We start from the raw sequence: 22749 nt of genomic DNA on the forward strand, positions 1-22749 counted from the left end.
TTTGTGTGCCCAGTGACTTTGCGCGCATTAGTTATGTCGGCAAACACTTTCACGTGTTCACTCCCCGAGGGACACGAATATAAATATTTGACGATGACATTGTTTTCCTCTTAACCGTAACAGAGTCTGTCAGATGTATCAAGTGAATACATTATTAGTCGTTCTTTGTAAGAATCATTCACTATGGAGTATTTGGTTGAAGTTTTCACGAAAAAAACTAGTGTAAACACAGTTACTGAACGTGGTTAAAGAGTGAAAGAGGAAAGGTGAGTGAATATTTAAATTGTATCTCCACGGAAAAACATTAGCCAGGAGAAAATTCGTGAATTATTAACGCTGAACTGGAAGTGAGGGAACGCACTACCCGTCACCGTTACTCGGGTAGAAAAGGACATTACCTGAACTGTGATCCCTTCCACAATGCCAGCACGGGACGGGAGCAGGTAATGGCCCGGTGTAGATTGTCCGATATCTAATACGGAAGGAAAAACAATGGGAGAGGAAATGCACAGAACAAAAAAGTGACGGTGATAAGTAAAGAAGGGAAACTAGAGGCAACCGATTGGCTGGAATACCGCCAAGTAATGGACAGATAAGGACAGACAAAAAAGCAGACCGACAGACAGGTAGACAGGCAGACACACACATATAGTTGTGTTCATCAACTCTTGTCATGGAGTAAAAACTGTGTCAGGATTGTGGAGGATGATGTGGATGAGGAGTCTCACGTTTAAAAACAATACCAACATTCGCAAACGGGGTTGATAAAAGATGACGATAAGAAACATTGCGGCGAGTCCAACAAGGCAACCCAGGAGAGGCGAACAAAAAAAAACAAAAAAAACAAGCATAAAAGTAATTGTTCGAAGATAACAATACCTTTGACTTTTTTTTTGTGTGTGTGTAAGTTTGTGTTTGTATGTATGTATGTGTGTGTGTGTGTGTGTGTGTGTGTGTGTGTGTGTGTGTGTGTGTGTGTGTGTGTGTGTGAGTTTGTGTTTGGCTGTGTGTGTGTGTATGTGTAATTCACCTCTTGATCTGCTGCGGGTTTCTCTCGAGACAGCCAGCCGTTCCCGTACGGAAGAGAACAGAGCTCATAGTACCGATCTTTGGGTAGGACTGAGACCACTCACACACAACACACCGCGACAACGAGGTCACAACTCCTTGCCTTACGTCGCGTACCTACTCACTGCTAGGTGAACAGGGGCTACACGTGAAAGAAGATAAACCCAACTTATCTTCTCCCAGCCGGGGAATCGAACCCCGGTCTTTCTGGTTGTGAGGCAGACGCTATATCCACTGAGCTACCGGGCCGGTGTGTGTGTGTGTGTGTGTGTGTGTGTGTGTGTGTGTGTGTGTGTGTGTGTGTGTGTGTGTGTGTGTGTGTGTGTATATATGTGTGTGTGTGTGTGTGTGTGTGTGTGTGTGTGTGTATAACCCAGAGCCGTAGATAGGGAGAGTTAGGTCACTCGCCATCTCGGATGTATACCGCTCATCCCAACGGCCTCCTTCCTGCCTCAGTAGAAGCTGTTAGGTTTTCACATACAATCGCTTTTATCTCTTGGTGTTGAACTTGTGTGTTGCAGCAGAATATCTGGGCAGGAGGCAGTGAAACTAAGCACATATTTGAGAGATGGCGTCTGGGAAGTCCATGGCCACACTCTCCCTATCGACGCCTCTTCTATAACCCAGCGATACTGCTCCTGTTTTATATTGTTCATCTGAAATAGAAATAGATACCAATACAATAATGTCTGACTATGAAGAGATGGGGAAAATGTAGGGAGGAAAATTTAATCATGGTGCCAATGGTTTTGAAAATACAGTGCTCTCTCTCTCTCTCTCTCTCTCTCTCTCTCTCTCTCTCTCTCTCTCTCTCTCTCTCTCTCTCTCTCTCTCTCTCTCTCTCTCTCTCTCTCTCTCTCAACTCTTCCCATTTATGACATCTATCTCCTTGTTTTTTTTTCTTTAACCTTCTTTCCTTATCTCAGCTTCTTCATCGCTTCCTTTTATCATCCCTTCCATCCCATTGCTCTTTCCTGCCTGTATTATCATTTCCCATGCCCTTCATTCCTTGTGTCCTGCCATTTCTCAGCACCATTTTCTTCCCTGGTATTGACTCCCTTTTCTTTTCCACTACCATCTCCCTCATTCATCCCTTCCTCCTGTGCTTAATTTTCGGTTTCACACACACACACACACACACACACACACACACACACACACACACTGTATCTCACTCAGAAAGAGGACAGAAGAGGATGGGAGGCGGTGTTTAATTTAGGTCTCACTGCACGGGGCACGATGGACCATTAGTTACCGGGTGTTTTCAGCTGAAGGAGTGACGTCCGTGTTTCCCCTCGACCCACTCGCCCATTCCATCCTCCTTCTGTTTCCTCTTCTTTTTCTCTCTTTTCCTCTTTGTCTCACTTACTTAATGGTATCCATTCCTTCCTTGCTTCCTTCCTCTTTTGACCCTGCATGTATGGTTTTCTCTTTCCTTCTTTATCTTTATTTCCCTGTCTGTCGGTGTGTGTTTATGTCCACTCGTCTGTCAGTGTATTTTACTCTTCTTCTCTTATTTTCTTTTAGTTTTCCTCTTACTCTCTCGTGTTATTCCCCATTTTCTTCTCGTTTGTGTCAGTTCGCATGTGCCTCCTCTTTTTCTTATCTTTTTTCTCGTCTCTTCACTTTCTCTTTTCCGGCGCGTCTGTGGGACAAAGCTTTGGAAAGTGTTTTGGATTTCGTTCTGGGCGCCACACACTCACCCAATTCTGCTGTCCTATCTCTCTCTCTCTCTCTCTCTCTCTCTCTCTCTCTCTCTCTCTCTCTCTCTCTCTCTCTCTCTCTCTCCATGTTATCTTTACGACCATCTCTCTCTCTCTCTCAACTCTTTCCTTTACGACAACTATCTCCTTGTTTTTCTCTTTAACTTTCTTACCTTATATCAGCTTTTTCATCGCCTCCTTTTACCATCTCTTCCATCCCTTTGCTCTTTCCTGCCTGTATTACCATTTCCCATGCCCTTCATTCCTTGTGTCCTGACATTCCTCAGCACCACTTTCTTCCCTGGTATTGACTCCCTTTTCTTTTCCACTACCATCTCCCTCATTCACCCCTTCCTCTTTTGCCATCGCCTCTTAATCAACACCTATTATCGCTTGTCCTACCCTCGTCTTTTCCACCATCACGTTACCAACCATTCTGTCCCTGCTACCTGGAAACGCAACACCTGTTTTTCGTTCATCTTTACCTTACCTGCCATTTCTTTCACTACCTTCCCGTCCTTACCATCCCCTTCCATCACAACCATTGTTTCCCCAACTATTGCCTCTCTCCTGCCTTTGCCATCTTCAGCTGCACCTGCCCCATACCCTCTTTTACCGTTTCTACCTTTATCCTCCTTACGTACATCTCTTCCTCTCACCTTCTCTGTATCCTTTATTTTATCATCCTTCGACCTATTCCCGTAACCCTCCCTCTCCCCCCTTCCCCTCCCCTCCGCTACTCCTTCCCCATCAACAAAAAGGCGGTGAGGTGGATCTCGACGACATTCCCGCCACTAAACAGCTCGCCAGAGAGGAGGGAGGAGAGGCCTTGTGCCAGCACGCGACACGATGCGAGGCTAACGCTGTGTAGTGGTGGTAAGGGCAGTGTGGTGATGGTGGTGGTTGAGGTTAGGACAGTGTAATGGTGGTGTTGGTTGATAATAACGATAATGACGACGATGATGATGAATAATGGTAGTAGTGATGGGCGGCGGTGATGGTGGTGGTGACTTGCATAAATCATTATAATTGGTGAAGATAATGAGGAAAAGATAAATGTGTATAATGCACGACTGCAGCATCTTACCTCCTCCCCCTCCTACTCATCTACTCTTTCCCCTCGATCATTTGTTGCATAGGAAACCCCACACGCATGTGTACCTATCGGACAAGTAATCTCGGTCACTGTCACGCACACACACACATCGACGGAGAGAGATAGATAGATAGTTAGAGAGAGAGAGAGAGAGAGAGAGAGAGAGAGATGAAATGGAACTCAAAGGCAATTCACCTTCTATTCCCTGCACTACTGTCGTCCCTTTACCTGTTCCTTTTTACCTGGCCGCGGGCGTTAACGAGGTGTTCGACAAGGTGACCTGCCGCCCCTGAACGCCTGAGGGAGGCCACTGATTTAACCATTACTCAAAATGTGGTAAATCAAGGATGTGAATCAGGAAATTTAATAGTACGAGGAAATTGACAATAAGTAAGACGACAAAATCTTACGGTTGAAAACAAATATAGAAAATATTTAAGTCAATGAAATCGAAAATTATTAGTATCTGATTCACAAGGGCAAAGAAAAGTCGGAGCGTGGCAGGTACAGAGCCGTGAAAACTGTTTTATGTAAAGTTTTCTGTAAAGGCTAATGGACCGAAAGGGGAAAGGGAAACATGTGTCAGAATAAAAGTGAAGGCGAGGGAGATTAACGAGTTGAATCATGAGCAGGGGGAAGGGAAGGTTCAGCGAAGGGGATGAGGAAAGGTGGTCGACAATATTGAAGTCAAAAAATAAAAAGAAACGTTCCTCTGTGTGTGTGTGTGTGTGTGTGTGTGATCATAAAATGAGGCAAAATTTTTAAAATATACGAAAATGGTATGAAAACTTCAATTAGTTTGCTGTGCTTGCCATTCTTCCACTCTCTCTCTCTCTCTCTCTCTCTCTCTCTCTCTCTCTCTCTCTCTCTCCTCCTCCCCCCTTACCTGTTGTGGAATAAATGCAATACACCCAGCCAGGTATACACATTTTCACTAAACTGTCCAATTCAAGTTTCACATAAATGAAATTTGCATCGTCTCACTTCCCAAAATAAAATTCACCGAGGAAGGTGGCTGAGCTTCAGACTAAAAAAATATAACGTCCTGCTGATAACTGGATTCAAATCCCGCCCGCTGCCACATGCTAAGTTTCAGTCATCGCCGAGTGGCAGAAAAGTATTCACATACTGCCCTGAAGGTCACCTATCAACCCAGACTCTAAATTACCTTTTTAAAGAGAATCATGAATGAGCTCTGAGGGGACAGCATGAGTAGGGTTGTAAAACTCCCGGGAATTTTGAACTGGGAAACTTTCCATGGGAATATTCGGGAATTTTGAGAATTAAAAAAAAATTACAAGTTTGCCTCTTGAGCTTTTCTCTGTATAATGTTTCCGGCTGGAGTCACAATGGAGTGGGTAATGAGAGGCACACTGAGCTCCCCTGGTAAGCCTGTGCTTATGTGAACAAGACGGGGCTGGACTGGTAACTAGAGTCCCTTGATAGACAGTACCGACATAGGCGGCCCTGTGTATAAGGCTGCTGGGCGCCATTATAGGCCCCTCGAGCACCCCGCCAACTTTGAACTGAGGTATCAAAAACATTATTTTCTTATTTTTGGAGCGGACACGGCTGCTTTTTAATGAAGCAATGCCTTGCTGCCTGACTTCCGGCTGTAGTAACAGGCCGGAGAGGGGATACAAAGTTTGTAAAATTCCTGGAAGTCCGCTGAGAAGACTGAGTTGTGCTAACAAAGTCAGTCTTCTTGGGAGGAAACCATCTCGTTGATCAGGTTTATGCCAGATAAGCAGTGTGTGTGTTTTGCTACAATAACTGCCCTCCCTTTGTACTGTTTATGGAGATTATTGTGAGAGAGATAATGCTACAAGGGCTGAAACAATCGTTCACCTCACTAACATCAGAGGGCCAGACATCGTTGCTGATGAGGGAAGCTGCAACATGTCGCCCATATGGCCAATACTATTTGATGTGACATCTCCCACAGGGCTTTAGACTTATAATGGATATTTCACAGTCTCATAATGTTCACTCTCACGGACTGGACGTGTTACAAGATTCTGGATGAAAATAATAATATTATTTCAGGCATGCCATACATCTTGGTAAAACTCCAGAATCACACCCAACTCACTCAAATGGTTAAAACATTATTTGTTTAGATATATTTACTCAGCATCACTCTGATACCGGTTTTCATTATTATTACTCGTTTCTGAGATTTTAACATGCGGCGAAAGTTAATGTTTTAGCGGTGACAGGTTATACATACTATTTGCTCACGTGATGGCTCTTCAGCTAGAAACTCCTTTAGGTAGAGCTATAAGTCCCTCTCTATTTAATATCCTTATGTATAAGGTTGCACACTCTTCATTTCCATTGGCACCAATGTCATCATAATATGATGAAGACATTTTTCTACAGTATTCTCTGAACTTATTTTGACCCTCAAGCAAAATTAAATATGTTTAAATAGCCTTAGTATTTTATTGTATTATTTTTTCATCAACAATAAGCATTTCAATATTCATTAAATTCAGTGTTATTGAACTATAATCACTGATGAATTATCTTCACAATTTCTTGAAATTGCACAGTAGGCTACATTTATTGTAATAGCTACATCCCAGTGTGTGTGTGTGTGTGTGTGTGTGTGTGTGTGTGTGTAACAAAAGAGAGCAGCACGGCGAGTAATGGAGTCAGTGTCCCCTTCCAACCCCCCGTCATTACTTTGTACTAATTTTCTCTTCATCGGCTAAAGTTTACTGCAAGCAAGTAAAAGAAAGGAAACGAAGTGCCTTGGCGCTGATGGATCTTTGGTGGTGTGTTAGCAACGTAGCCTGTGACAAGTATATTAGTAGGGGAGGCGGTGGCTGAACGGATAGCGACACGGCCCCGCGTTCAGGAGGACGCGAGTTCAATCCCCGACCGGTTCAACCAAGCCGCCGCCGAGTGGCTTAAAACTACCCACATGCTGTCCAGAAGACCACCTATCAACCCGGACTCTAGATTCTAGGATTAAAGATGAGCTCCGGGAGGGCAGCATGAGCCAATGCAAGATGGCGCCACTATAAAAAAACACTCGCCTGCGCCAGAACGAGCTGGGCCGACCATCAGGCCCCACCGGGAAGAAGCCTTGAACAGACCATCAGGATCCACCGGGAAGAAGCCTACCGGCGCAATAGGCCATGACGTAAAAAAAAAAAAAAAAAAAATGGGTCGAACAGTATACGACGTTTAGGAGGCAAGGGTTACGCGATGAAGGGATTTGTGGGTAAGAGAAAGACTTCCTCAACTACTGGCGATAATGTTCTACAAAGATAAGTATTCAAAAGCACCTTTCCACTTCTGACCTTCTATCTGATCGCCAGTATGGGTTCCGCAAGGGGCGTTCTACTGGTGATCTAGCCTTCTTAACTGACTCTTGGTTATCCTCTCTTAGCCGTTTCGGTGAAACCTTTGCTACTGCACTGGACATATCAAAAGCTTTTGATAGGGTCTAGCACAAATCTTTGCTTTCCAAACTACCCTCCTACGGTTTCTATCCTTCTCTCTGTACCTTTATCTCCATTTTCCTTTCTGACCGTTCTATTTCTGTTGTGGTAGACGGTCACTGTTCTTCCTCTAAATCTATTAACAGTGGTGTCCCACAGGGTTCTGTCCTATCTTCCACTCTTTTTCTGTTGTTCATTGATGATCTTCTTTCCAAAACGAACTGTCCTATCCATTCCTAAGCCGATGATTCCACTCTGCATTAATCAACTTCTTTTAATAGAAGACCCACCCTACAGGAACTTAACGACTCAAGACTGGAGGCTGCAGAACGCTTAGCCTCAGACCTTACTATTATTTCCGATTGGGGCAAGAGGAACCTGGTGTCCTTCAACGCCTCAAAAACACAGTTTCTCCACCTATCCACTCGACACAATCTTCCAAACAACTATCCCCTATTCTTTGACAACACCCAGCTATCACCTTCCTCAACACTAAACATCCTCGGTCTATCCTTAACTCAAAATCTCAACTGGAAACTTCATATCTCATCTCTTACTAAATCAGCTTCCTCGAGACTGGGCGTTCTGTACCGTCTCCGCCAGTTCTTCTCCCCGGCACAGTTGCTGTCCATATACAGGGGCCTTATCCGCCCTCGTATGGATTATGCATCTAATGTGTGGGGGCTCCCTCACAGCTCTTCTGGACAGAGTGGAGGCTAAGGCTCTTCGTCTCATCAGCTCTCCTCCTCATACTGATAGTCTTCTACCTCTTAAATTCCGCCGCAATGTTACCTCTCTTTCTATCTTCTATCGATATTTCCACGCTGACTGCTCTTCTGAACTTGCTAACTGCATGCCTCCCCCCCTCCCGCGGCCCCGCTGCACTCGACTTTCTACTCATGCTCATCCCTATACTGTCCAAACCCCTTATGCAAGAGTTAACCAGCATCTTCACTCTTTCATCCCTCACGCTGGTAAACTCTGCAACAATCTTCCTTCATCTGTATTTCCTCCTGCCTACAACTTGAACTCTTTCAAGAGGAGGGTATCAGGACATCTCTCCTCTCGTATTTGACCTTGCTTTCGGCCACCTCTTTTGTTTCTTTTTTAGGAGCAGCGAGTAGCGGGCTTTTTTTATTATTGTTTTCTTTTTTTGTGTGCCCTTGAGCTGCCTCCTTTATTGTAAAAAAAAAAAAAAAATTGGTAAATCCATCCATCACAGCAGCAGCACTCAAAAGAAGCACCAAGACTAGAGTGAAGTCTCTCAGTACCCTCTGAGAGCTGCCGCCTCTCAAGGTCGTCAGCAGCCCGTCGTGACATGCGCCTATATCACAGGCTACGTGGGTTACTGAGTGCCCAAACTGAGACAGTGGCTGATTGTACAGCTAATAGTACTGTCCTGTCACTTTTTTTACGGTACATTCTGACGGCTGGTGACCAAATCATGGTAAAGTATGAGGGCGTAATGGTGGGTTGGCGACACTTGTTGGTGCAGACACAAACTGTCTTATTGATTTTCCCAGAGATCAGTGGCTGCTGGTTGTTAGGGGAAGGTGTGCAGGTCTGACGCAAGTGTGCTCAGTTTCAGTGGACGACCCGTATGGCTGTGGAACAGAAACAGAAGAGAGACCGTGTGCGAGTGTTTGAAAAGGGCGGCGAATAACAGGGCCAATAATGGCGTCCAAATCCTAGGTTGTCGGTACTGTCTATAATATCAAGGGACTCTACAGGGGCAGTGAATATTGGGCTTTTTTTTTTTTATTTGTTATCTTTTTTTTATGCACTTAAACTGACTCCTCTGCTGAAAAAAAAAAATGAGGTCAATGGACATGTTCAGTGAAGATGATTCATGTACAATGCTGATTTAACTAAAGTTCAAGACTGTTGTCTCCAGACTTTCATGAAGATTATATTCGTTGTTTAATTACAGTATTATCCATTGCCTGCTCGACACACACACACACACACACACACACACACACACACACACACACACACACGCGTCATTGATTAACCTTCAATACCTCTTTGAACCTGTCATATGAGCTGACGCCTTGCCTCGGGCCGAGACGGAAGGAGGCGCAATAATAGGCCTAGAGAGAGAGAGAGAGAGAGAGAGAGAGAGAGAGAGAGAGAGAGAGAGACCTACTTTCTTTTGTATGTATCTACGCCTCATCAGCAACGACTTTTCTTCTGTTGTTTCCTCGTGATGGCGTAGTTACCCTTGTCAGGCTCCTGTTTCCTTTTTTTCAGTAATTTTCATTTATACTTTTAACACACCGGTCCTCTCATTGGCTCTTATGTTTGTGGTATTTACTTATTTTTTTAATGTGATCGATACGACGACACACCGGATCATATATTTAGTTAACGGTGAGCGAGGTGAGGTGACATTTTTAACCATTATTGTGTCGCTGTAATATCTTTTTCTTTTGTCTTCTGAATGGAAGCTACAGCCACCTCATTTTTCTCTTTACCTGTTCAAATATGTTCAGGTAGTTAGCGCTGACATATGTGTGGGTGATGCAACCACTAACTTTAACCGTACATTTTTGCCTGGGTTAAAGTTGCCTCTAAAAAACCTCACCATCCGTCCCGTTTAACTCTTCCCCTGGCGTGCGTTGGGCCGAGAGGTTGCCGGAAGTGGGCGGGAGACATGTTTTTTTTTTGTTGTTGTTGTTGTCATTGGTGGTGGTTGGTTGGGGAGGTGAGAGAATGGTGGTGGTGGTGTTTTTATTTTTACCTTTTTTGTTATTGGCGGAAGTGGTGGTTTCGATTCGTAGTGTGTTGGTGGCTTTGGTGGCGGTGGTGATGGCAACGGTGATGGTGGTGTTGTCGGCAATGTTGGGGACGCCTGGTGGTGATGGCAGGGCTGGTGGGTATTGTGGGTGCAGGTGATGATGAAGGGACGTTTTTTCGTTGTATTTTTCGTCCCTTTTTTCATCGGTCTTCCATATTTCTTGAATCGTGGGTTTGCGCGTTTGTCAGATCATTTTTTTTCTTATTTTTCCTTTACTTGTTTTATTACCTCTCTCTCTCTCTCTCTCTCTCTCTCTCTCTCTCGCTGTGTGTGTGTGTGTGTGTGTGTCCTTAGAGCTTAGACAATATCATTCGTCTCGGTGGTGTCTTCCGTGATACAACAAAAATGCGTGAATTTTTTTTTCAGTTTGCATGTTCATGAGAATCACTTTGATGTACTTTGGTGTGCCTCGTGTTCTGGTCATAACATTGCTGTATTAAAGTAGGTTTCGTCAGGTTATGTAATTCCGAGCGTTTACTTTAATGCTGCAGGCTAATTCTGCCACTTCTTGCGAACACAGAGTGTGTAGCCTCATATTCTCTTTTTGCCTTTGTTGTATGTGCGTGTGTAATGTCTTACTCTCCGACAAAAGGGAAGAGAAGGAAGGAAGGAAGAAAGAAAAGACGGTAAAGGTAGGAGTTAGGAACAGACAAGACTTTTCTTCATGGTGTTTACTCTCACTAAGGTTCCTTTGGCCTTTTGCAATACCTTGGCTGAAAGTGTCCACACCTAGGTTTCCCCAGGCACACCGTATGACCAGTCATTTCGTGCGCGTTGATATATATATATATATATATATATATATATATATATATATATATATATATATATATATATATATATATATATATATATAATTTTTTTACGTGCCAGCCTATAGCGCCGGTAGGCTTTCTTGAGGGGCCTGGGCTGTAGTCGGCCCAGCCCGTCATGGCGCTGGTAAGTGTTTTATAGTGGCGCCATCTTTTCTTGGCTCATGCTGCCCCCCAGGCTCGTTCTTGATTCACTTAGATGATTTCCTCTAGAGCCCGGGTTGGTGGGTGGTCTTCAGGACAGCATATGGGTAGACTTAAGCCACTCGGCGGTGACTGAAAAATCACAGGTGGTAGGGGCGGATTCGAACCCACATCCTCCATCACGCGCTGAATGCTTGGTTCGCACGGTAACCACTCATCCACCGCCATTCCCAAATGGATAGGCTTGTAGCCTTTGCCCCTGAACACAGGATACGTTCTATAGTGTTCTTATTCTTTGTCTTGAGAGGTTTTCTTTATGTTCATATATGATCGGTGTTGAGGGGTTGTAGTTAGGGGTTTAGGCCGGATGCCCTTCCTTAACCCGTTGGCCTCGGCTATGGGAAAGCCGAGAAGTGGCCGAGAAACGTCAACATTACACTGCATTTTAAGACTAAGAAAACAGCATGGAACGTATATCAGAGTACTCCTCTCATAACCATAAAGCCGTTAGAAATATTTACTTTTACTCAAACTCCATTATTTTTGGGTGAGTTTTTTTACAAAATAAACAGTCTCGTGACGCGTGGCATCTAGGCGAGAGTCGCTTGTTGTCTACTTTAGAGAATTTGACAAGTAATTACTGTATGGATAGCTAATTCAGTCTGCCATGAACTTACAGCACCACCTATGACAAATAAGCCCACCTCAAGATCACTCACCCACAACAATGACCCAGGACATGCATGGTGCGTTGCTGTATGCCGCCACCGCCTACAATTAGCTCGAATTAGGGGTTTTGAGCCGAGCCCCAAACGTTGTCCGCCGTTTCAGCGGACCGACTCGCGGGAAACGCAAACGGGGTCCGCCGAAGCTGCCGGGTTAAGTTAATCGGCGGCACTGGGATTCGAACCACCTCTCCGTGGCTCTTCACTTCCATGATTTGACGCTCTAACCCACTGAAAACGTTCCCGAAATATACGTTGTGCACTGTATCGGCTTAAATGATTTCCATTTCATGGCTTCCCTAAACGTATCATGTGATCCTTTAGTCAAAAATGGTTAATGGGTCACGTAGGTTTTGTGCTGTATATCCGAGTACACGGTGCCCTCTACAACACTTATTCGTAACAGTGTCCATTTCAAAGCCCGGGGGCTTTGACTTCTAATTTTTTACAATGTTTTGGCTATAACCTTAGTCTCCGTGCCTCGGCTTCCCCAGGTACACTGCTTAATCAACCAGGTCGCATAGATGAAAGCATAACTAGGTAGCCTTGCATGTTATCTGTACCCTTGTACAACATCTCTTTTATGCTGCAGTTCTCAACGTTCTCAACGGGGAGGCGGTGGCTGAACAGATAGCGAGACGGCCCCGCGTTCAGGAGGACGCGAGTTCAATCCCCGACCGGTGCCACCAAGCTGGGATTTTTCAGCCGCCGCCGAGTGGCTTAAAACTACCCACATGCTGTCCAGAAGACCACCTATCAACCCAGACGCTAGATTCTAGGATTAAAGATGAGCTCCGGGAGGGCAGCATGAGCCAATGCAAGATGGCGCCACTATAAACACTCGCCTGCGCCAGAACGGGCTGGGCCGACCATCAGGCCCCACCGGGAAGAAGCCTTGGACCGACCATCAGGATCCACCGGGAAGAAGCCTAACGGCGCAATAGGCCAAGACGTAAAAAAAAAAATTAAAAACAACGGTAGCAACGACGGGCAAAAATTGTGGTTATACCACCTACCAGCGGCGGGACAAATTTTTGGCTTGACATAAACTCCCCAATATAAAGGATGCACCAAATGATTATAAATGCGTTGATATCTATTATATAATGATTTGCGTGAGTGATGATTTTTTTTTCAATTCGCTTTAAGAAACATGATTCTCGCAGCTACCGGGTTAAGCTTCTCCCGGTATATTGGGTATGTAGGATGTACACTGTACAGGTGGACACTTGTCAGCCTGTTTGTTACCTGAAGTCACGAGTGTACCATTGTTTCCACACCTCGGCTCACCCCAGGTATACCGTGTATCAGCCAGTCCGTGGAAATTAATGTGTCAGCTAGTGGGCCGGCCCTTGTGTTTCTCCCGAAGACATTGAGCCTTGCTCCCCAATTATTTTTTTTCCAAGCTAGCCTACTCGTGCCACTGTATTCTGCGTGGGCTCTGAAAGGGAGGCGAAGAACGAAACTATTTTTCGCTTTATTTTCAGCGCGCCGGAAGGGATTAGGGTGCTCCGTGAAACTTATTATGGGTCACTGTTTTTTGCCCCGCGTTTACGACGGTGCCAAAACCTGACCCCTGCACACACGCACGCCGGCACGCATGCACTCGCACGCGCGTGCGTGTGTGTGCGTGCGTGTACTACCAACCGTCCGTTGTTTGGATTGCGGAATATACCACGTTTAGCCTGTCGCCTTTGGTTTTCATCCATTCATCCAAGCGTTTGGAGCTCCGCCATCCAGCCTCTGCTTCATTGTTAAAGCCAGAAAACGTAAAGCCTCGTTACAAAAACTCTTACGCTGCACCTCTTAGATTAAACTGTTGCTGCTCGGAATATATTGGCATTGCATTGGCGGACGCCAAGAAGAATCTCGAGGTGCAAGAATACTGTGTTCCATCTCGAGAGGTTGAAGGACTGAAATTTGGTCAGAAGTATGCAGTGACAATCTCAAATCGGTCTAGTGTGCTTAGTACTCCTGAGGACTCGGTAGAACTTGCCTTTAGAAGTGAGACCCATCGAGCTGCAAAGGAGTGCATTAGAGAGCCCCGAAATCTAGGAATGGATTTGCCTCGGCGGAGGCGCTGGAGAATATTAAGTAGAGTCGCGCTGCCTTACTTACTGGGAATCGTAGCCAAGATAGGGCTCTGTAGCGTAGAATCACAGTTCTCCTGAGGAGAGACAAGGAGAGGTATGTCAAGGGTCTCACTGAGCAGAGGGAGTCGAGGGCTACTTAAATGCGGATGATCTCCGCCCTGCTTACCGAGCCCTGAAGAAGCTCCGCTCCATGCCTCCCTCTCAGGTGAGCGCAATCGGAACATCTGATGGCTGCCACGGATCGGACGGATGGGAAGAGGGCTCGTTGGACTGAGTACATTGAGCAGTTATACACAGCGTACCTTCCGAGTGGGCAGCTTCCAGTTGCTGGGTTGCAGGTGGTGGATGCTGATCCACCCATCGACGAAAGCCCACCCTCTCTTGACGAGGTCAGAGAGACTGTGGCAAAGTTGATAAGTGGAAAAGTACCTGGTATCTGTAACATCAGTACGGAGTTGCTCAAAGGTGGGGGCGAGGCAATGGCCCGCGGGTTGCATGCTGCCATGACGTCCATATGATAGTCTTTTATCACTCCTCCTGACTGGAAAAGGGGTTGATCGTCCCTATCTGGAAAGGCAAAGGAGACCGTCAGGACTGCAACAACTACCGTGGTATTACACTACTCAGTGTGCCAGGCAAGGTGATTACCCATCTATTGCTGACGCGAATTTGCAGCCAGCAGCTGAAGCTGGAGAGACGACGACTTGAATTTCGCCAGGGGATGCTTGTAACCTTTGTTGGTCTGAAGAAGGCGTTTGACTCAGTGCATCGCGAGGCACTCTGGGATCTTCTGCGAATCCGTGGTATTCCTGCAAGGACTATTGGTTTGCTGACTGGCCTGTATTTTGGTACTGATAGTTCTGTGAAATGTGTGGGGGGGGCCTTCTTCCCCGTGAATGCGGGTACTAGACAGATTTGTGGACCAGAGTCATTGTCGAACATCTATTGGGAATTACCAGGGTCACTGAACTTGTTTTGCCGATGATGTAGTAATAATTGCGGAGTTGCTGGAGTTTTGGTGATGGTTCTTGAGGTATTGCATGAGGAGACGAAGCCCTTGGGACTTCAGGTCGCCTGGACCAAGACCAAAGTACAGGTGTGTGGAGGCTTGCTAGGTGAAACAGTAAATTATGTTCATTCGTGTGGCGAGGACATTGAGATCTCGGAAAATTTCATATATCTTGGTAGCTAGTTCAGAATAACGGTGAGTCTCGCCAGGAAGTCTTACGCCGGATTTGCTTGCCCAAAGGTATTATGGACTTGCTCAGCACGAGTATATGGCGTTTTCGATACCTGTGTAGAAGGCCAAAGATCCGTATCTTCAAGTCCATTGTGCTCCCTGTCTTACTCTATGGCTGTGAGACATGGACACTTAATAGGGATTTTGAAATACGAATTGCTGTCTTTGAATACGAGTCTACATAGAATCATGGGATATCGCTGGAATGACTTTGTGTCAAACCGGCGACTACTCCGTGAGACTGAATCGACATATTACCTGCATAGTCCGTCAACGCCAACTCCGACTATACGGACACGTGGCACGTTACTCAGAAGCCGACCCTACCCATCCGGTTGTCTCTGTGGAGACATTCCTGAGTGGAGGAGGCCAAGGGGACGCCCACAAGATTCGTGGCTTGAGATCTTGCCAGGAGGTACTCAGGATGGGAAGGAGGCCTGCATGGAGACTTGCCCGGAGGGACCCCAGGACCTGGCGTCGTAGGGTGGGCGAGGCGACGTGCCTCCCGGCGTTTGCCCGCATTGATTGATTGATTGATTGCCGGACGCCGCAGGAGAGGCTGAACTGAAATGAAATATGAGCAGCAGGAGAAACGCCGCCAGTGTCTGTTTTTTGCACGAAAAGGTAAAGTTTAGACGAAATGCTTATAATCGTGATATTGTTTTCCTTCCAGTGTACGACAGCCTTCCACTCACCCTAAAAAGTAACTACTATCAATTTTATATTTTTTTTCACAGTTTATAAGAGGCAACGCTCGTCGCCCCGTCCCTATCAGCGGCGCATCGTCTCTTCCACACGTCCTTAATCAGTCCAATGTCCCGCGGCCTCAGTCCTGTTATGAGCCAACACCTGATACCACTTGCCGGCCTCCATACACCGGGGACCGATGCCGCATCCAGCCGAGAGAGAGAGAGAGAGAGAGAGAGAGAGAGAGAGAGAGAGAGAGAGAGAGAGAGAGAATATTGAATAAAAAAAAAGCAAGAATAAAAGACACGGATGACGACGATCGCAGTACAACCCCCGACGAGGACAAACAAAATGAATAAGAGTAAGAGATCGACGCTTTCCTTCCTTCTATGTGGTTAGTTATCATTTGGTGTGTGTGTGTGTGTGTGTGTGTGTGTGTGTGTGTGTGTGTAATTCACCACGACCTGATCACGTGTTGAACTCGTAATCGCCGGCGCGCGGAGCTGGAAAAACTGAGATATACACTTTAAAGGACTGTAGCGCCAGAGACTCACACAGAACAACAAAACAGAAAATATGAAAAAAAAATGCATGACAGAATAAAGGGATGAGCAACAGCACGTGATTTATAGAAGGCGCGTGAAAGAGAAAGAACACACACACACACACACACACACACACACACACACACACACACACACACACCACTCCCGTAACTCCGATAGCGCTGCGTTGGCAGGCTCCATGGTCCGGCTGGCGGAGGTTCGTCCCTGTTAAGGCGGATTATTCCACTGACAGAGAAGCGGTTACTATCCCCCTCGAGCAAGAGGCATGTGAGAAAATCCTGGCAGTACCCAGAGAACGACTATAAGGAGCTTACTTGGGTCGGGAGGGTACTTGCTGGCGATTGCGAACTCAACTCGTCATCAGGCCGTGGATAGGTGAAGTTTACACACACACACACACACACACACACACACACACACACACACACACACACCACTCCGTGGCGCAACTGTTAGATCGCTGCGCTGCTAGGCCTCACGGTCTGACAGGGCGGCGGTTCGAGCCCGCTCAGGCCAGATTATTTCCGTTGAGGAGGAGTGGTTATTTTCCCCCCTTGAGCAAGGGGGATGGGGTGTGTGGTGTGTGAGGTCCTGGCAGTACCCAGAGATTGAAGATAAAGAGCACTCACTCATGTCGGGAGGGTACCTGCTGGCGATTACGAGTTCAACACGTGATCAGGTCGTGGTGAATTACACACACACACACACACACACCCACACACACACACACACACACACCAAATGATAACTAACCACATAGAAGGAAGGAAAGCGTCGATCTCTTACTGTCACAAGAAGACGCGATAATGAAACAAAGCAAGTGAAGCAAACCATGACAAAAAAAAAGGAGCTGAAGACAAAATAAACCAGCACAAAGAGATGGAAAAGAACAAGTCACGTAAACGAAACAAAACAAAAGAAGTGTATGTGAGAGTTATAAGCGAATAGATCCCAAAACAACACAGTAACACATGTTATGAGAAAGGAAAACGAATCAAAGGAGGTAACGAGACAATAATGGGGGAGGAAGTGGAGAAGGAAAACATGAAGATACGCAGAGTGTGTGTGTGTGTGTGTGTGTGTGTGTGTGCATACGTGTGTGTGTGTGTGTGTGTGTGTGTGTGTGTGTGTGTGTGTGTGTGTGTGTGTAAATAGGTTTATCTCACAATCAACATGAAAGTTAGCTAACTCATCATTATGTTTCCCTTCAACATCTTGTGACAATTTCTTATCCTTTTATACTTCTCCTCCTCTCTCATCTTTCCAGGTTATTAGAAGAAACTTTTTGTGTGATGTAAGAAGTATATAAACAAAAACAACTTTTTATTTCACCTCGCGAAAGAAAAAATAAAGTTAATGGTATTAAACTTCCTAAAAACGTTTTGCCCAAGACGTCAATATAAGTTTGCAATCCTCCTGCTCCTTTCACTTATCTTCCAAGGCTTCTTTTTTTCTCTTTTTTTTTTCTCTATCATCTTTGCTTATTTTCCTTGTTCTTCTTTCTCCACTACCTTTTCCTCCTCCTCCGCCTCCCCCTCCTCCTCCTCCTCCTTCGTTCCGCCTCACCCTCCATCCTCACAGTCCCAGCACATTCACGACCCGTAAACAGAACACTAAGTCACACAAATGGGCAGCAAGAAAGAAAGTGGTGGGGGGGGAGGGGCGTGCCTTGGGTGCAGCGAGTTTGTTAATGTGACTCTTAACTTGTTCCCCGAGTCCCTGTGTGCATGAATTAGAGCCTCATTAAAGGAGATTATTTCGAGGAGGTTGATTGCCCTTCGTAGTTTCTGTTGGTATTTATGGTTTTCTTTTTATATGTCTGATTTTGGAGGATTTTATATGTGTGTGTGTGTGGGGGGGGGGGGGGGGCCTCTCAGAGTGGGCAAATAGGGAAGTATAAAACAAGGTGAACATTACTTTAATTTATTTTCTTTGTATTTCTCTCTCTCTCTCTCTCTCTCTCTCTCTCTCTCTCTCTCTCTCTCTCTGATATACATTTAGTAGGATAAGGAAGTCCTACCAAGGTTGTATATTACCCTTTTATCACATTTTCTCTCCCTTTTCTCCAGAATCCTGTAGGTGACGTGTGGGCCGTGACGAGGCGAGGCGCGGCGAGGTCCTCCGAGTAACCTGTAGCAAATTAGGGCATCAGCGACTCCCTGAAGGGGTAGACAGTGCGTGGCTCTGGGGACGCCGCCACCTCCTCTAGAACTTCTCTCTCTAACCCGCTAGCGTGTCCGCCTCTTTTTTTGGCAACAGAAGGAAAAAAAGAAAAGGGAAGGAGAGAGAGACTGATCTTTTCGAGGTATGATCTGTCGTTTCTTAAGAGTGTAGCCGTTAGCAGGGCGAAGAAACGAGTTGATAAATACATTTCTTATCCTCCTATTGCCCCTCCTATTATTATTTGCTTCTTCTTGGCGCCATGGCGTCCAGAGTGATATATTATTGATTATCCATATCTTTAAATATAATTGAGGAGAATAAGTCATCAAAGCAGTCATCGTTGATTGGCCGGCGCTGTGGACGCCGAACACGGAGCCTCACCACCAAGCCGAGTATCATCACCACCAACTTCTCAACCAGGAGTAATCACCCCGGGAATTCCCCATGTTATCCCGGTCCTCATCCGACCCGTAAAAGCAAAATATTTAATCAAAGATGCACGGGAAGCATCAGACTGCCCTAAACATACAATTCTATTTAATTAAGGCTCATCAGGTCGTGAGCCTCTCAAAATTTGCCACATTGATTGCTTCTGCGGCAGAAACTTGACTGGAACAAGGTTTGCGGTAGGAAGAGTGAGGGAAAGGACAACGGGAAACAAGTGTTATTGTTGAAAGAGAAAGTGAAGGGACGACAAAAAAAGTTAAAATTTAGTGACTAACTTTGCAGATAACAAAAGACGGACGATTGACCTCCGGCCCAGGTGTATCAGGAAGGAAGACGTGCGTGGCGTGGGTATTTGTCGATGCCTATGTAAGCGTGTGGGCGTGAGTGTTGGTGGGTGCGTCGGGTATCAGTGGGCGGCGGCCACACACTACACACGAAGGCGAGGAATCAATCCGCAACACGTAAAGAAGCGGCTCTTTGTCTCGCCATTGACACGTTTCGCGCCCCTGGCTCGTGGCGTCGGCAATATATTGCCTCCACTGACTGCCCGATACCCCTGCCTTGACCTTATCTAGAAGGGACACAAATTGAACATCAATACAGCTCACCCCCGAGACGATCCTATTTCCATTACCATCACAACCACCACCGCCACCACAGCATCACTATCAAGGCCAAGAGGTTCAGATGGTTATAGGACTGATTGAAGCCAGGAGAACGGTGGCAACTACTTCAATCGAGTCCAAGTATGATTATACCTTCACCGGGTTTCTAAGGAAATATGATCAAAACAACCAAAAGTGTAAGTGTAAGCATGTTAAGGTACAAAGTCCAATACACCTCCCGTACTCTTCAGTAGACCGTGACCGGACCCAGGGAAAGTGGCAGCCCGACCCGGCAATTGTGAGTGGCGCCTCGTGGGAAGAGACGCCCGTTGCGCTGATGTAGAGACGCACACTGCCTCGTAGACGTCACTCGATGGAGGAGGACGAGCTCAGCAGAATGTCAGCTGCCTGAGTGCCCGTAGATGATGACACGCACACACGCACGCAACAAAAATCCTGCAGACCCAGGCGGGGAAAATTAGCCATTATATATGCCACCTTGCTCGTGTCTCTCTCCCAAGGCAGTGCATAAATCTGGCTTACGTCCGGAGCGATATGGATAACGAACACTCGCGCCTCTAACCCCGCCCCACCACACACCCCTCCTCAAGAACACGCGAAGAAGCTGTCTGTGTCTGTGAGAGTCGGTGAGTGCCTTCGTGACATGTAGGACGTGTAACAAACGCACCCAATGCAGTCAAGGTGGGGAGAAATAGGAAAACAGAGACAGTTTGTGTGGTGATGATAGAGACGTGAAGGCGTGTGTTAGCGCCTCACTTGTGCTGTGTTTGGGAGCGTGTACCTGTGCATCGCTAACCGTTCACCGCCACCGCCACCACCACCGCCACCACCACCAGCAACAACAACAACAACAACACCGCCATCGCCGCCCACAATGCTACCCTCGCTAGGACGCCTTCTTACCCTCCTCGCCTGCTGCCTCGGCGTCACCCTCGCCCCCGCCGCAGCTTATCGTAAAGGTACGTGCGTTACTCCCTTATCTAGTATCTATATCGATTATAGTTACCCTCTACTAAGTACTTTTCGTCTATTACCTTTTGCCTTCAATAATGTATGTTTTGTTCACTTTATTTTTACCGATAGTATTTTTATGTTCTTGCTTAGTTAGTACATCCTTATTCACACTTCATCACACTTTAAAGGCCATTAAAGGCAGCAGTATTCGGTGCATTTGCTTTCCCAAAACACAATTCATGTCAGCAAGCAAGAACAGTATTCTGGGTGGAATCTAAGAGATAGGGTCCTCCAAGTACAGGTCGTGAGCCATTATGAGGCCCCTGAACATGACGTGCTGGCTCGCTGGCTCCACTCCAACAGACAAATACGGGATGAGATGCCTCATACTGCACGCATTGCCATCAAGAGGAATGCATCAGACCGTGAGGGATTGCATAAACCCAATTTGGTTATATCAAGGAAAGTTTAAAAACCTTTGGTCCAAGGCAAGCTTCGTCACGTCGCAGAGAAAGGATATTGCATGCGTTACTCTTTGAACAATCACACCAGTAAAGAAAAAATAGGGCACAGCGCCGGGGAGTGGTCGTCACCTTGGGCACGCCCATAAATCAGACCACGCAGGAACTGTACAAAATTACACCCCGGGAATAAAGCGAGTGAGTCGCTTTGTTCTTGTGGTCTCATAACACAGGGAAGGTATTTCATAATTCGTGCCACTTCTGCTGCTGCAGCTACTACTACTACTACTACTACTACTACTACTACTACTTTTTTATATAGCACAGAGCAACTCAAGGGCAACAAAAGGAAAGTGTAGAAAAAAGCCCTCTTACTCTTACTTCCACAAAGCGAAAAGTATACAGTGGCCAAAAGAAATGTCAATTTCGGATACTTCTTTTCTTGATACACTTTTCTTGAAAGAGGTCAAGTCATAGGCAGGAAGGAATACAGAGAAAGGAAGGCTGTTTCAGAGTTTACCAGTGAAGGGGATGAAAGAATGGAGATGATGGTTGACTCTCAAATAAAGAGTTTGGACAGTATAGGGATGAGCTTGAGTAGAAAGTCATGTGCAGCGGGGCTGCAGCGGGATGGGTGGAAGCATGCAGTTAGCAAGTTCAGAAGAGCAGTCGGCATGAAAATATCGATAGAAGATAGAAAGAAATGCAACATGGCGGCGGAGTTTAAAAGGTAGAAAACTGTCAGTAAGAGGATGACAAATGATGAGACGAAGACCTTTAGACACCACTCTGTCCAAGAGAGCTGTGTGAGTGAAGCCCCCCACACGTGAGATGCATACTCCACGTGAGGGCGGACAAGGCACTTACATATGGAAAGCATCTGTGCGCGGGAGAAGAACTGTCGGAGACGGTACAGAAAGCCCAACCTCGAGGAAGCTGATTTAGTAAGAGAGATGTGAATTTTCCAGTTCAGATTTTGAGCTAAGGATAGACCGAGGATGTTTAGTGTAGAAGAAGGTGACAGCTGAGTGCTGTCAAAGAATAGGGAATAGGTGTTTGGAAGGTTGTGTCGAGTTGATAGGTGGAGAAATTGTGATTTTGAGGCATTGAAGGATACAAGGTTCCTTTTACCCCAATCGTAAATGATAGCAAGGTCTGAGGTAAAGCGTTCTGCAGCCTCCAGCCTGGAGTCTTGCAATTCCTGTTGAGAGGATTTTCTGTTGAAAGAAGTTGAATAATGCAGAGTGAAGTCGTCAGCGTATGAGTGGATAGGACAGCTTGTTATGGAAAGGAGATTATTGATGAATAACAGAAAGAGAGTGTGTGATAGGATAGAGCCCTGTGGGACACCACTGTTGATAGGTTTAGGGGAAGAAGTGACCGTTTACTACAGCAGAGATAGAAAAGCCTGAAAGGAAACTGAAGATAAAGGAAACTACTACTACTACTACTACTACTACTACTACTACTACTACTATTACCACCATCTCCTCTACCACTATTACTGATATTCGAGGGCCTTGCAGTTTAGTATGTGTTCATGCCGCGAGGCAAGGCAACGATCACTTACTGATAAACGGCTCCCGAGCACGATGTAACAACCAACTAAACTGCATCACACTTACCACTGCTTGGCATACGTGGTGGTGGTGGTGGTGGAGATGGTGGTGATGTGAACTGATGTGACAAGTGAGGTCTGACAGTAAGATAAG

General features: G+C 46.0%; 1 long non-coding RNA gene across 1 annotated transcript in view; it reads left to right on the forward strand.

Annotated features, from left to right (window-relative positions):
* The first annotated feature begins 19868 nt into the window (after nucleotides 1-19868).
* The window catches only part of LOC126992536 (uncharacterized), a 21238-nt gene continuing 18357 nt past the window's right edge, over nucleotides 19869-22749 (forward strand). The window contains exon 1 of the long non-coding RNA XR_007746638.1: nucleotides 19869-20581. This is a non-coding gene — a long non-coding RNA (uncharacterized LOC126992536). The remainder of the gene's footprint in view (nucleotides 20582-22749) is intronic.

This window comes from Eriocheir sinensis, chromosome 7 (genome assembly GCF_024679095.1).
Source record: "Eriocheir sinensis breed Jianghai 21 chromosome 7, ASM2467909v1, whole genome shotgun sequence".
Classification (NCBI taxonomy): Eukaryota; Metazoa; Arthropoda; class Malacostraca; order Decapoda; family Varunidae; genus Eriocheir; species Eriocheir sinensis.